General features: G+C 41.6%; 1 long non-coding RNA gene and 1 pseudogene across 2 annotated transcripts in view; both read left to right on the top strand.

Annotated features, from left to right (window-relative positions):
- Positions 1–7,303, top strand: part of LOC140849972 (uncharacterized) — a 65,192-nt gene extending 57,889 nt beyond the window's left edge. For both annotated transcript variants that reach the window (XR_012132489.1, XR_012132490.1), the window contains 2 exons: positions 408–547; positions 6,072–7,303. This is a non-coding gene — a long non-coding RNA (uncharacterized lncRNA). The remainder of the gene's footprint in view (positions 1–407; positions 548–6,071) is intronic.
- Positions 7,304–10,516: 3,213 nt separating this feature from the next.
- On the top strand, positions 10,517–11,510 carry LOC140849971 (olfactory receptor 10R2-like; annotated as a pseudogene).
- Positions 11,511–16,014: the final 4,504 nt, after the last annotated feature.

Raw genomic sequence — 16,014 nt, 5'->3', positions numbered from 1 at the left:
CACCATGATCAAGTGGAATTCATCTCACGGATTCTGGGGGCCTGGCCTACGGCCGAGGCTGAGCCCCACTCTAGCTGGACAATGCCCTAAAGATGGCGCCTGCTTCCTAGACACCACCCTTCCTGGCCCTACAGCTGAGCGCATAAGGAAGTCTCCATGATTGGCTTGTCCCCATTTCCGTGTGGTGCTCATAGCATGCTTTTCACATGTTTCCAATAAGACTGAACCTGGCGTGTGATCAGTCAGCTGATTGGTTGGGATATGCTATATAAGCTGCTGCCCTGGAGGAAGTGTGTGTGGTTGTTGTTTTTTCCTTTTGCCTTTTGCTAGATGGATGCTCAGACGCCCATAATAAAGATTCCTAACAAACCAGGCCTTCGGTGATCATTCTCCTGCCATCGTCCTAGGTGGCGGGACGCGATAGCTGGTGCCGAAACCCGGGACGAAAACCTGGCATCCGAGGACGAAGTGGAACTTCTCACCCTGTGGCGATCCAAGTGGACACCCTTTAGAAGAGTTACACGAGTGACTGACATTTTGGAGAGTGGTGAGTATGGTCAGGGACAAAGTGAAAGCAACATCAGGTCGTGCGAATGCAAGCAATTGTAGTGTGTGTGTTTAGCTTTTGTGTTCCTTGTCTTGTTCTGTCTTAGTCTGCATATGTTTCTGCGTTTCCTCACGAAAGAATAAGAGCGCTGTGGAAAGTTTGCAGGTAAAGCGACATAGACTAAAGTTCACGGGAAGCAAAGAAAACCAGTTAGCGAGGACTCTCAGGCTGTAAGGAGACTCAATTCAGGGGTATGAGCGTGGGCGCACGTAACCTCAACTAAGAATAGAGTCAACCTCCTTTCCTCCGCACTATGGATTCAGAGGTGTCTAGGATGCGGGCGGAGGAACCACTCTGGGCACTCCTAAGGGCTAATGGAACTCCATTAAAGGCTAAAACCATGAGGGCTTTCTTACATACTGTTGAGAAGCATGCACAGTGGTTTTTGGATGAGGGAAGGATCACTGCCCCCTATGGGAAAGACTAGGGAACCATCTGCGCAAAGCAGATCAAGTGGAACTGCTCCCGGTAGGGACGATTCCTATATGGAGTCTAGTCAGGGGGTGCCTTAAGGAGGATAAGCCAAGCTGCAGAGAGGCTACAAGAGAGGGGGAGGAAGTCCTGGAAGATGTCTGGGAGGAAAGATCCTCCACTAGGACCTCCACTAGGACCTGAGTGAGGAGGATCTACAGATGAGGAAGGGGAGCTATCGGGGGAGGAATTAGAAAAGCATATAAGGAGACTTAGAATCACCCAGAGGAAGGAACGCCCTATCCCCTGCAGTTATCCCTCCCTAACGCAGCTGAGGCAACAGAAAGAGGAAGAGGAGTCGGAGGACACCCCCGTCTCAACAACCCTGAAACCATCCTTGAAAATGGTGCCGTCAGTCCCACCTCTTCCTCCGGCTTCATTTGCAGAACCGCCCCTGTATCAAGTACAGCCCTGTCGTCGTCGTACGTGTGATTGCAATCAAGGACTAGAAAGAGGGGGGTGGAGGGAGTGGCTGAGAGAACAAGGAAGTGCCACTTTCCCTGTATTTGAAGACCCTAATACACAACAGAGGTATCATCAAGCCCTAGATTTCAAGGTCATTAAAAGTGTGAAGGAAGCATCCACAACGTATGGCCCCCAGGCAGCTTTCACTGTTTCTTTAGTGGAGTCAGTAACTTCTCTTAATCTGACGCCGGATGATTGGGCCAATGTAGCAAGAGCAGCCCTCTCTGGAGGTCAGTACCTGACATTTAAGACAGCCTGGCAAGAATTTTCACAGGACACGGCTCGGCGTAATGCCGCAGCAGGTAATCATCAATGGAACTTAGACATGTTGATGGGCACGGGTCCATATTTGGGTCAACAGAATCAGGTAGGATTCCCCCCAGCGGTATATATGCAAATAGCCGTGGCAGCAGTGAGGGCCTGGAAGACACTGCAAAGCACAGGTGACCTACAGGGTCAGCTGTCAAAGGTATTGCAAGGATCTAATGAGCCATATGCGGACTTTCTAGCCAGACTGATGCAAACAGCCGGTCGCATATTTGGTGATGTTGATACTGCTATGCCCCTTGTGAAGCAGCTGGCCTATGAGCAGGCCAAAAAGTGGTGTAGGGAGGCCATAAGACCCTGGAAGAATAAAGATATGAGTACTTATATTAAGGTTTGTAGGGACATTAATGACAGCGTGGTGCAAGGACAGGTTATGGCCGCAGCCATAACTCAGGGATTGAGAGATGCTCGTGGCAGGTCAACCCCTCCTGGGGCCTGTTTCTACTGCAAACAAATGGGTCATTTGAAAAGAGATTGTCCCAAGTTGAAGGAAGCCAACGAACCTGCTAGCAGGCCCAAACCAAGATTATGCCCGAGATGTAGAAAAGGAAATCACTGGGCCAGTGAGTGTAGGTCAATGGTAGATGTGGAAGGCCGACTGCTGCCCCCTCAAGAGCCAAAAAATGGGAGGAGGGGCCCTCCACCTCAGGGCCTGCAAATGTATGGGGTGGTTCAACAGATACCCGGAACTCACCACCCTTTAACAGATCAGGGAGTTCACCCAGCACCGAGGGATCACGGAGAGCAACAGCAGGAAGCGCAGGAGTGGACATCTGTGCCGCCACCAGAATCGTATTGACCCCCAAGATGGGAGTTCAAGTTGTAGAGTCAGATTTTAAGGGACCTTTGGCAAAAGGAGTAGTGGGTCTCTTATTGGGCCGGAGCTCCACTACTAAAGCAGGGTTAATAGTACACCCAGGAGTTATAGATCCAGACTATGAAGGAATAGTTAAAATTATGGTCTCCTCCTCACGAGGAATCATGGCTATTAGCCCAGGAGATCGCATTGCTCAAATTCTTATGCTTCCTAGCAAACATGATTTGTATGCTCATAAAAATGCTGTTTGAGGACAGCAAGGGTTTGGGTCTTCTGGGGCTCCGCTGGCTTGTCTTACATTGGATTTGGGAACCAGGCCCATGCACACCTTAGAGATCAGAGGTAGGCATTTCTCAGGATTTCTGGACACAGGAGCAGACTGTAGTATCATAAAGGAAGATGAATGGCCGAAGGAATGGCCTTTAAATCGAGCTGCACAAACCTTAAGAGGACTCGGGATAGCCCAAGCGCCCCTATGTAGTGCTGCATCACTGTCTTGGATGGACCAAGAAGGGCATGAGGGGATAATTCAACCCTTCATGTTAAACATACCCGTGTCCCTCTGGGGAAGAGATGTACTAACCCAAATGAATCTCAAATTGACCATGGAAACTTTCTACAGCAAACAGTCTAACTGCATTCTGAAAAGACAGGGCTACCCCGGGACAGGTGGACTTGGGAAGAACATTACCCAAAGCATCTGTGGCTACAATTTTGCTTGTCTAACCCAGTTGTTTTCCCGAGAAACACCAGACATAAACCCATACCTAAAGTAAGAATACTGTTCACTGATGGTTCTAAAACTGGCATTGGGGCCATAGTCACTGACTCTCGGGTCGAGAAAAGCCCATTCTTTTGTCTAACATTATGCCCAGTTGATTTGGAGGGCCCGGGCTGGGTTTTTTCTCGGGGCCACTGAAGGAGAACAGCAAATAAAGATTCAGTGGCAATCTGAGAATCCTGTGTGGGTTCCTCAGTGGCCCCTTACTAAAGAGAAGAAGGAAGCAGCCCACACTTTAGTACAGGAGCAGCTTGCTGCCAAGCATATTCAGGCCTCTACCTCCCCCTGGAACACACCTATTTTTGTGATAAGAAAGAAAACAGGGAAGTGGAGGCTTTTACATGACCTTAGAGCTGTAAATAAGCAGATGGTGAGCCCATAAGGGCTCAATACAACTGGGTTTGCCACTGCCCATGGCCCTGCCTAAGGATTGGGAAATGATAGTTGTGGATATCAAAGACTGTTTCTTTTCTATCCCCCTTCACCCTGAAGATTGTGCCAAATTTGCCTTTACCATACCTGCCATTAACCATGACCGCCCAGATGAGCGCTATGAATGAAGAGTATTACCGCAGGGAATGGCCAATAGCCCCACTATGTGTCAACTATATGTGAGTAAGGCTTTGTCAGTTGTCAGAGGAAAGTTTCCCAACATGATCATCTATCATTATATAGATGACATCCTTTTGTGTCATGAGAGCAGCAGGGAGCTAGAGCAAGGTCTCTGTTTCTTGCAGTCACACTTCCAAAAATGGGGCCTGGCTATAGCTCCAGAAAAAATCCAGAAGACTAGTGCCAAGAGTTATTTAGGAATGAGATTAGAAAGCACCTTGGCCAGACCCTTGAAAATAGTTATAAGGACAGATCACCTAAAAAATCTTAACAATTTCCAGAAACTGCTTGGTGATATAAATTGGGTGCGACCCTACCTAAAGCTTACTGATGAAGAGTTCCGACCTCTCTATGCTATACTGAGAGGTGACCCAGATCTAACATCACCCTGCTCACTCACTGATCAGGCAAGAAGGGCATTGGAACTCGTCCAATCCCTTTTAGAACTTGCTCAAGTGGATAGAATAAATTATCAGAAACCTCTTTCCTTTATTACGCTTCCCAGCAATCATAGCCCCACAGGCGTGCTCTGGCAAGAGGGACCCCCTTCTGTGGGTGTATTTAGCTCATTCACCAGGAAAGACATTGATTTGGTACCCACAGTCTATAGCGGACTTAATCCTCAAGGTAATCAAGGTGGCAGTCAAAACCTTTGAAATAGCGCCCTCTATTATCATAACTCCATACTCTGCAACACAGTTAGAGTGCCTTGCCTCTTGTTGTGACACATGGGCCATTGTACACACCGTCTCTCAAGCCTCCTTTGACAATCATTACCCAAAGCATCCGTGGCTACAATTTTGCTTGTCTAACCCAGTTGTTTTTCCGAGAAACACCAGACATAAACCCATACCTAGAGTACTGTTCACTGATGGTTCTAAAACTGGCATTTGGGCCATAGTCGTGGACCTTCAAGTTCGCTACTACCTTGGCCCAACAGACAGAACTATTGGCAGTGATGCGAGCATTTGAGCTCTTTCCAAAGGAACCCTTTAACCTTCTACCAGACAGCCAGTATGTAGTGAATGCAGTCTCTGCAATAGAGTGCGCAGGTTACATTAACCCCTCCTCATCCATCTTAAATATTCTTAGATGCCTACAGCAGATAATTCGGGACCATTCAGACCCCTTTTTCATTGGACATATAAGAGCTCATACCTCCCTTCTGGGGCCCCTCGCCGAGGGAAACCATTGCGCGGATTCCCTGACTAGGGAATCTACTATGTTTGTGGTAACAGACCCTGTGGAACAGGCCAATCTATTTCACAATAAATTTCATGCTAATGCCACCACCCTCCGCCTGAAGTTCCAGATCACTAGAGAACAGGCGAGAGCCATAGTGGTCAGCTGCAAGTGGTGTGTATCGTTTCTTCCCCCTACCCCCATAGGGGTTAACCCAAAAGGATTGCTTCCCAACCAGATTTGGCAAATGGATGTCACTCACATCCCCGAATTTGGCAGGATGAAATATGTTCATGTGTCTGTGGACACCTGCTCAGGTGTTATCTTTGCATCCTGCCACATGGGGGAGAAATCTCGGGATGTCATTTCCCATTGTTTATAAGCATTTTCGGCCTGAGGAAAGCCCAAGCATCTGAAAATGGACAATGGGCCAGCGTATTCATCCAAACCATTCCTTACCTTTGTCAAAACTCTAGACATCAAACATACTACCGGCATTCCCTACAACCCTCAGGGTCAGGGTATGGTGGAACGCACCCACCTTACCCTCAAGAATGCCTTATATAAACAAAAAGGGGGAATAGGAGAAGACTTTCCTATTCCCCAGAGACAAATTAAACATCATATTATTCATTTTAAACTTTTTAACACTGGACAAAAATGGCCGCAGTGCAGCAGAGCGGCACGGCCAACAATCCAATCCAAAACACATGCCTAAAGTTTTGTGGAAGGATGTGTTGGAAGGAACATGGAAAGGCCCGGACCCAGTGATAATCTGGACCCAAGGCTTGGTTTGTGTTTTTCCACAGGACCAGCAGACCCCCATTTGGGTGCCTGAACATCTGATACACAGAGTGGAAAACCCCGGAGCGGAGGTACAAGATGATCGCACTGCTTCTGCTCCTGCCGTGGATCCTACAGCAGGTGACGGCGGAGCCGAGCTGCAGCTGCAGCCACCACCGCGCTGACTATCACCATTCCTACAGCAGAGATGCTGAATGGTCTGTCCCAGGCTACTGCCTCGGCAATGACAACGCAGAACGTCATCAACGGCCATTTTAAGAATGGGATGGCCTTGGTCAACCAACGCATGAACCTTCTTCAAGAACAATTGGACCTCTTGGGGGAGGTTTTGTCCGTGGGCTGTGTCCATTCTTATACGGGGGTGTATTGCTGGTATTCCTTTTCATAATTATTCTAAAGCTGCCAACTTGTCCAGACAGTTAGGCAAGATGTTAATCACAAATTGGTCCAGTGAGCTTGACAAGCTCACCACTCAGCTACGGTTAGAAATTTTGAATGTTAGCTCCAAGAAGGTAGATATGCTCTCCATAGCTCAAATAGCTGAAGCTGTGTTAAACGCCACCAAAGCCTGGTCAGGTGTAGGTGTCATAGGAATATTGCTAATTGTGGGCCTCCTCCTGCTTGGGAGGAAAGTCTGTTCCATACAAAAACAGCAATGGGGAGAATGGAAGGTCCTGTTGCAGGCCATGGCAGTGCTAGAGGAAGGCATCTCCCCTTGAGTATGGCTTAATATGCTGGATCAGTAGTCAAGGACGGGTAAGATCGGGAGCTGCACATATCAACCTAAGACAGGGCGCAGACCTAAGTTGTCTGTTGCCTGAGGACGGGTAAGAATGCCGCAGACTCTGGACGACCTAAGACAGGCATGATCCCGACAGCCCTTTGGTTATAAAACAATAAAGGGGGAGATGTGGGGGCCTGGCCTATGGCTGAGGCTGAGCCCCACTCTAGCTGGACAATGCCCTAAAGATGGCGCCTGCTTCCTAGACACCACCCTTCCTGGCCCTACAGCTCAGCGCATAAGGAAGTCTCCACGATTGGCTTGTCCCCATTTCCATGCTCGTGCTCATAGCATGCTTTTCACATGTTTCCAATAAGACTGAACCTGGCGCGTGATCAGTCAGCTGATTGGTTGGGATATGCTATATAAGCTGCTGCCCTGGAGGAAGTGTGTGTGGTTGTTGTTTTTTGCTTTTGCCTTTTGCTAGATGGATGCTTGGACGCCCAAAATAAAGATTCCTAACGAACCAGGCCTCCCGTGATCATTCTCCTGCCATCACCCTAGGTGGCGGGACGCGATAACGGATGCAAAGATGGCACAACATTCGAAAATCCATCAACATCATCCACCCATCAACAAAAAAAAATGACAAAAACCACATTATCATCTCCATAGATGCTGACAAAGCATTCAACAAAATTGAGCATCCATTCATGATAAAAACTCTCAACAAAATGGGTATACAGGGCAAGTACCTCAACATAATAAAGGCCATATATGACAAGCCCACAGCCAACATCATACTTAACAGTGAGAAGCTGAAAGCCTTTTCTCTAAGATGGGGAGCAAGACAGGGATGCCCACTCTCCACACTGTTATTCAACATAGTACTGGAGGTCCAAGAGCCATGGCAATCAGACAAAATAAAGAAATACAAGACATTCAGATTGTTAAAGTGACAATTTGCAGTCACTATTTGCAGATGACATGATATTGTACATAAAAACCCTAATGACTCCACTATAAAACTACTAGAACTAATAACTGAATTCAGGAACATTGCAGGATGCAAAATTAATGCACAGAAATCTGTTGCTTTCCTATACACTAACGATGAACTAGCAGAAAGAGAAATCAAGAAAACAATTCCATTCACAATTGAATCAAAAAGAATAAAATACCAGGAATTAACCTAACCAAGGAAGTGAAAGACCTATACCCTGAAAACTACAAGACACTCTTAAGAGACATTAAAGAGGACACTAACAAATGGAAACTCATCCCATTCTCTTGACTAGGAAGAATTAATATTGTCAAAATGGCCATCCTGCTGAAGGCAATCTACAGATTCAGTGCAATCCCTATCAAAATACTGACTGCATTCTTCAGTGAACTGGAACAAATAATTTTAAAATTAATGTGGAACAACAAAAGACCTGAGTAGCCAAAGAAATCCTGAGAAGGAAGAATAAAGCAGGGGGAATTATGCTCTCCAACTTCAAGCTCTACTACAAAGCCACAGTAATCAAGACAATTTGGTACTGGCACAAGAACAGAGCCACAGTCCAGTGGAACAGAATAGAGTCCAGATATTAACCCAAACATACATGGTCAATTAATATACAATAAATAATCCATGGACATACACTGGGGAAATGACAGCCTCTTCAACAAATGGTGCTGGCAAAACTGGACAGCTACATGTTAGAGAATGAAACTGGATTATTGTCTAACCCCATACACAAAAGTAAATGCAAAATGGATCAAAGACCTGAATGTAAGGCATGAAACCATAAAACTCTAGGAAAAACACATAGGCAAAAATCTCTTGGACATAAACATGAGCGACCTCTTTATGAACATATCTCCCTGGGCAAGGAAAACAAAAGCAAAAGTGAACAAGTGGGACTATATCAAGCTGAAATCTTCTGTACAGCAAAGGACACCACCAATAAAACAAAAAGGCATCCTACAATAGGGGAGAATATGTTCATAAATGACAGATCCGTTAAAGGGTTGACATCCAAAATATATCAAGAGTTCACACACCTCAACAAACAAAAAGTAAGTAAACCAATTAAAAATGGGCATAGGATCTGAACAGACACTTCTCCAAAGAAGAAATTCACATGGCCAACAAACACATGAAAATATGCTGCACATCACTGGTCATCAGAGAATGCAAATTAAAACCACAATGAGATATCACCTCACACCAGTAAGGATGGCCACCATCCAAAAGACAAACAGCAACAAATGTTGGCGAGGTTGTGGAGAAATGGGAACCCTCCTACACTGCTGGTGGGAATGTAGATTAGTTCAACCATTGTGAAAAGCAGTATGGATGTTCCTCAAAAAACTAGAAATTGAAATACCATTTGATCCAGGAATTCCACTCCTAGGAATTTACCCTAAGAATGGAGCAGCCCATTTTTAAAAAGAAATATGCACCCCTATGTTTATCGCATCACTATTTACTATAGCCAAGATGTGGAAGCAACCTAAGTGTCCATCAGTAGATGAATGGATAAAGAAGATGTGGCACATATACACAATGGAATATTATTTAGCCATAAGAAGAAAACAAATCCTGCCATTTGCAACAACATGGATGGAGCTAGAGGGTATTAGGCTCAGTGAAATAAGTCAGGCAGAGAAAGACAAGTATCCAATGATTTCACACATCTGTGGAGTATAAGAACAAAGGAAAAAACTGAGGGAACAAAATAGCAGCACACTCAGAGAACTCAAGAATGGACTAACAGTTACCAAAGGGAAAGGAACTGGAGAGGATGGGTTTGAAGGGAAGAATAAGGGGGGGGATAAAGGGGAGCATTACTATTAGCAGACAATGTATGGGGAGGCACGAGGAGGGCTGTACAACACAGAAAAAACAAGTAGTCACTCTAGAGCATCTTACTACACTGATGGACAGTGACTGTAATGGGGTATGTAGGGGGAACTTGGTGATGGGGGAAGTCTAGTAACCATAATGTTCCTCATGTAATTGTAGATTAATGATACCAAAAAAAGAAACAAATTTTCATTTTAAAAAATTTAAGATTGCTTCTAACTCCCTGTGTCAAGAGGGTGAAAGAGATTGTGGGACAAGGTGAAAGGATAAAGTCAACACAATAGTATTGTCATTAAAATTGTACACAAATAGAAGTTGGGTTAGAATGTCAGTCTAGTAGTTTTGTGAAAATAAAATAATAGGGTTTAAAAAGTAAAGCTTTACATAGACATATGCTTAAAGTACATCCAAAAAGAGACTTAAGAAAATCTAGCAACAATTTCCTAAAAATTCATATATATGGCAAAATCTAATATTTGCCAAAAGCTTACAATGTGCATGTGCTCTGCTACGTGCTCTACTTTTCATAAGAAACCCTAAAGAGAGGTACTAGCTGTATCTTTATACTACAGATGAGAAAACCAAGGCACAGAGAATTATAAATAAAATAAATGACAGGATTGTTACAAAGTAAATTTTCAGACATTTCCATTCCTTCATTGCTATTCAAAGCACTGTGAAAAAAATTACTTCAACACTGTAAGAAATGCAGAAATGTTGCTAGAAATAATTAATATAAGTTCTTTGAAACAATTCCGTGAATTGACATGAGTAATAGGGCATTTTCTACTTGGATTAGTCCTCTCCTATTTGTTGCTAATAAGATCTTCTCCTATTTATTGTTCTTCAATGTGTAATGGACCTAAGTACCTGTATCTGTCAGGGTAACAATTTGTTCCTTCGTTCCTGTTCTCTGCAGGTCAATCTTGGGGGCCAAGTCAACCAAATGAATTTCTCCTCTGCCACAGAGTTCCTGTTGCTGGGATTTTCTAACCTCAGAGAAATCCAGCTCGTCCTATTTGCTGTTTTTCTGTGCCTGTATCTGATTATCCTGAGTGGGAACATTACCATTGTCTCTCTCATATGCCTGGATTGCAGCCTCCACACACCAATGTATTTCTTCCTAGGGATCCTATCCATCTCTGAGACATGCTACACCTTTGTTATCCTGCCCAAGATGCTCCTAAATCTGTTGTCTGTGCTCAGAACAAGTTCATTCATTAGTTGTACCACTCAGATGTTTTTCTTCCTTGGTTTTGCTGTTGCTAATTGCATGTTACTGGGGGTTATGGGTTATGACCACTATGTGGCCATCTGTCACCCACTTCAGTACTCTATCCTTATGAGCTGGCAGGTATGTGCACAACTGGCAGCCACTGTGCTGTGATTGGCTTTTTGTTCTCACTGATAGGCTCCCTCTTAGTCTTTGAACTAATTTTCTATGGCCCCAACAAGATCAACAACTACTTCTGTGACATCTCACCAGTTATCCAGTTTGCCTGTACTGATCCCTCCATCAATTAACTGTTCATCATCATAGATGGAGTTCTTGCACTCATGGTCCCCCTGACTTTCATTTGCATCTCTTATGGCTTCGTTGTCCATACCATCCTAAGGATCCCATCAGCTGAAGGCAAGCAAAAAGCCTTCTCCATCTGCATCTCCTATCTTACTGTAGTCGTTGTCTACTATGACTGTGCCTCCTTTGTCTACTTGAGACCATCAGCCAAGTACTTGACCAGCAAAGATAGGCTTGTGACAGTGACCTACACAATTGTGACTCCATTGTTGAACCCCATGGTGTAAAGCCTTAGCAACAAGGATGACCAGATGGCTATCTGGAAAGTGATTGGCAGAGGAGGATTTTAATCTAAAGTTCTATAATGAGAACACTTTACATCCATGAAATAATTATAAGGTTGATGATACTGTAGCATTTACATAGCACTTTATAACTTCATACTATAAGCAAACTTCTCCATGGCATTGTTTTGATAGCTTAGTGGAGTATAGCTTTAAACTTGGGTTAATTATTAATTTAGATACAAGTCTCAAATAGTCTTAAACTTGTACAAGTACTTTGATTTTTCAGAATACTTAGTTAAGAATGTTACTTAGTAACTTAGTTAAGAATACTTAATTGGTCTCTTCCAGGAAGGATAAGGAACATATTTTGGCCATAAGTGTAGAAGGTTCAGCCATCACAACTTCTCAATGGTATAGGAGAATCTTAGTAAGGTCCTTTACAAAAAAAGAGAAAATCATGGAGAAAATAGAATAAACCTAATTGAACATCATTAATATAACCATGAGCTATCAGTGTTGGAAATAACCCAAGTCTGTCACTTCCAATTGTTCTGTCATTTCAGGAGTCTAACCTGCAGTAATATAGCCTTTATTTGACTGCTGAGTAGGAAGTTATGCCACTACCAAAGTGTTATAAAGTTCAGCCATTGAATATCTTGTTTCTTTTGGTCATAGACATTGTACCTAGAGATGTATATCTTGTATCAAATATTTCACTTACATAGCAGCAACTCAGATATTTGAAGATGGATAACAACACCTTTAAATGACATAACTTCTTTGATTCTCATGATATGTCAGAGTTCACAGGCCCCTCAAAATCCTGGTTATCTTTCTATGGATTGTTCTCAAGATATTTTTCCTTTTATTAATAGTATCCACCAAATGATTCCCTAGGAAATATTTCAATACTCCAAGTGATTTAGGATCATCATCTTCCTTTTTTGGAAGTCAACTTTTTACAGAAGTATAGCTAATATATAATATTATATTGGTTTGGGGTATACAACATAGTTCTTTGACAATTATATACATCACTAAATGCTCACCAAGGTAAGTGCAGTTACTGTCTGTCACCCTTCAAACACACTACTATACTATTGACTATATTCCCTATGCTGTACTTTCATCCCCATGGTTCATTTATTTCATAACTTAGAGCTTGTACCTCTTTAAGATCCTCTTACTTCCTTATCTTTTCCCCATCAGCACTATCACACTTGTGCTCTTTTCTGACTCATGTTTTTTAGATTGAAGGATTTTGTATTATATATCCACAATCCTATCCTTACAAGGCCTATTTGGATTAGCTTAGTTGTATTATTGTTAAAGGCAATCTCATATTTGATATTTGTTCCCCTAAATCTGTATCTTTGATTTAGGCCATCCAGCTCTTTAATACCTCACTTATAATATCTAGCCTACTGATGACCACATTTTGTCTTATAACCCCATTTTGTCTCTTTTTCCACAGGCTTGAATGGCAAACAGTATTTGTATGATGTGAAAATACAATTATAGTGGCTGCGTGGATTTCAATACATATTTACAAGTGAATGGCAAGAAGTACTATGGTTAAATAACAATACTAGCCAAGGGCCTATTGTGAGAGTGATGGTAATATGGTAAGATGTTTTCCATCTTTGTATTTTATGCTCCACAAAGTAAAGTCACTCATCCAGTCTCCAGAAGTTCCAATTTAGAAGCCCTCACACTTGACTTTTGCTCCATTGCATCAGGGGTAGCATAGAATATATGCTCTTCTCCAACACCTGTGAGTTCTAAAAAGTAATAACTCATCCCTTTAACAAGGTACCTTCTTGGAAATAAAGTTATATTGGTGGGTAAAGTAGAACAGATTAATCTGTGATACCACAAGAATTTCCTGTACTTCACTAAGACTTCAGCAATTTTATAATGATCTGAATGGTAGAAGCAGGAGTCTGTGGGAAAATTGGACATATCTTTAAGAATTGAAATTAGGTTAAAAAAAAGAATTGAAATTAGGAAATCATTTGAGATATTTAAGGTCCCTATGTTGTCTCAGAGACAGATGCTATAGTTTTGTGCTCTGTGCCATCTCTCATGTCCCCTGCCACATACCTCTTCTAAGCTGATTTTGTGACAATGATACCCCCATAACAATTATACTACCTATAGACATTGTTAAAGTTTATGTTCAATGTTCCATTGTTAAAGACTTCTTCTTTTTCATCATGTTAACACAACCCCACTATAATGAAATCAATTGTGCAAGAAAAGATACAGAGGGTAATACTTCCCAGATCTTGAGAGCATTGTGAAATGGTCTTTTCCCTACAACACTCTTTTCCTCATCCATCCCTCATCAAATTAGCTTTCCTAGTTCTACAGTCAGAACTTCAAACCATCCTACCTGATTACCAGCTTCAGAGTTTCATTGTAGAAACTGATCTTTTTAAAATGTTAATTTATGTAATAAAAGAGGAGACAGATGTTATTGAAACCCCCAACCTTAAAAAACCCAGCAATTTACCTTATCTATCATTCCCCTTTAGCAATTGAATGCTGCTGGAGAAAATTATATAATAAATCAGATTATTGCAATAAGTTCATAATCACCACTCTCAAATGGACACCCAAAACAATTCAGTAAATTTTTACATGATTTTTCTGGAAAAAAAATCAAACCTTCTGATCTCTGCAGAAACTTTTGCACATATGCTCATGTCTATTAAAACAATTAATGATTCTCCCTTTCCAGAGCCTTCTGTCTCACTCTTTCCAAATACAATGCTACCTGATGACATTGCATTGTACTTTAGATAAAATCATGAGGTATCAGACAGAAACCTGGTCTTCTTGTCACTGCATTTACAAATGTACTTGCACCCCAATTGTTCTAACATTTTCTTCTTCTTTCTTCCTGCAGTGGAAGTAGTCCCTGTTAGCTTTCTCAATATCATTTCCATTTCATATTCTCTGCATTTGTCTATTCCTTATTTCTTGGTGCTCCCTGAGTACTTCTCCATGTAATCAGGACTTTATTTTATTTTCATCTGGGACAACAAGAATTCTAAGATGACATGATGTGAATATACACAAAATATGAAGGTGTCTTAAATTTTTTCAGATTTAAACACATAAAGTCTCAGGCTTGTTATACCAAACCACTCATACCATCCAATATGCAGACCTAAAGGAAGGCTGGAAAAGCTCAAAGGAACTAAGACTACTGGCCTGAGAGGAAGAAATTTTTATTTCCCTGTGATTTGTGAAATATTTTAGGAAAAAGCAGGCTTAGTACAGATACTGAAAAATTAAGTGGGGAAGAATCAACTGACTGGTATCAATTTAATAAATTAATAAGGCCAGCTCTCAGATTCTATTAATTACTTACTCTTTCTTCAATGATTTACTGAGTACCTATTATGCAATGAAAGATAGAAAGGTGAAAGAAACATCCCTGTTTTGAAATATTGAATCTGTGACTGAACTCCCCAAACTGTTTATACAGATTAGAGTAGTGAGTCTCTTTCATTAAATAAAAGACGCTGAAAGTTATATTTATATGCATGGTAAATGGTGCTCCCTTTTACTTTTTCTTAGCATCCTTTCATACATATTTTTAAATTAAAAGGATTGAATTGATTTTAAATGAAAAAAAACCTCACTCCAGAAAAGGAACAATCATACTTAAAATAATACAACAAAATCTAGCCACAAAAACAAAATCTACAATTTCTGACATTTAACTAAAAGATAATAGACATTCAAACATACAAGAGAAATATAATCCATAACAGGAGAAAAATTATTCAATAGAAACCAATCCAGAAATGACAGAGATGAGATGATTATTTGAAAAGGACATTGAAATGATCATTTTAAATATATCCTATATGATCAAAAAGGTAGAAGAAAATATGAGGATGATGAAACAAATGAAAGATGTAAAAACATCCCAGTCTAACTTATAAAGATGAAAATAAATACTATTTAGATGAAAAATACACTGGATAAGGTAAACAGTGGGCACTGCAGAAGAAAAAGTCAGTCAACTCTAACAGAACAACAGGAGCTTTCTATAATATAGCATACACAGAAATAAAATTGAAAAAAATAAAAACAAGCCTAGAGACTTGATGACTTGTGGGAAATTATCAAGCTGTCAAATATGCACATGACTGAGGTCCCAGAAGGAGAAGCAAGAAGGGAGTCAGAACAATATTAGATTAAATAAAGGCTGAGAATTTTCCAAATCAAGGTAGCGTTATGCACCCACAAATCAAGAAGCTCAACACATCTCAAGCAGATTAAAAAGGAAAATGACACCAAAGTACGTAAGAATCTAGTTACTGAAAATGAGTGATAAAAGGAAAATCTTAAAAATAATTAGGGAAAGAGGAACATTACATATAGATCAACAAGAATATCAGATGACTTGTTATCTGAAATGATGCAAGCTAGAGTATAATGGAGCATATGAAAGGTATGGGGAAAAATCTGTCAACAGAGAATTTTTTACCCAGGAGAAAGATCTTCATAGATGAAGGTAAAATAAAGTCTTGTTCAGACTGTCACAAGC

The sequence above is a fragment of the Manis javanica genome, chromosome 6, assembly GCF_040802235.1.
Source record: "Manis javanica isolate MJ-LG chromosome 6, MJ_LKY, whole genome shotgun sequence".
NCBI lineage: Eukaryota > Metazoa > Chordata > Mammalia > Pholidota > Manidae > Manis > Manis javanica.
Note: the sequence above shows the minus strand (reverse complement) of the source record. Positions and strands in the feature narration are given on the sequence as shown.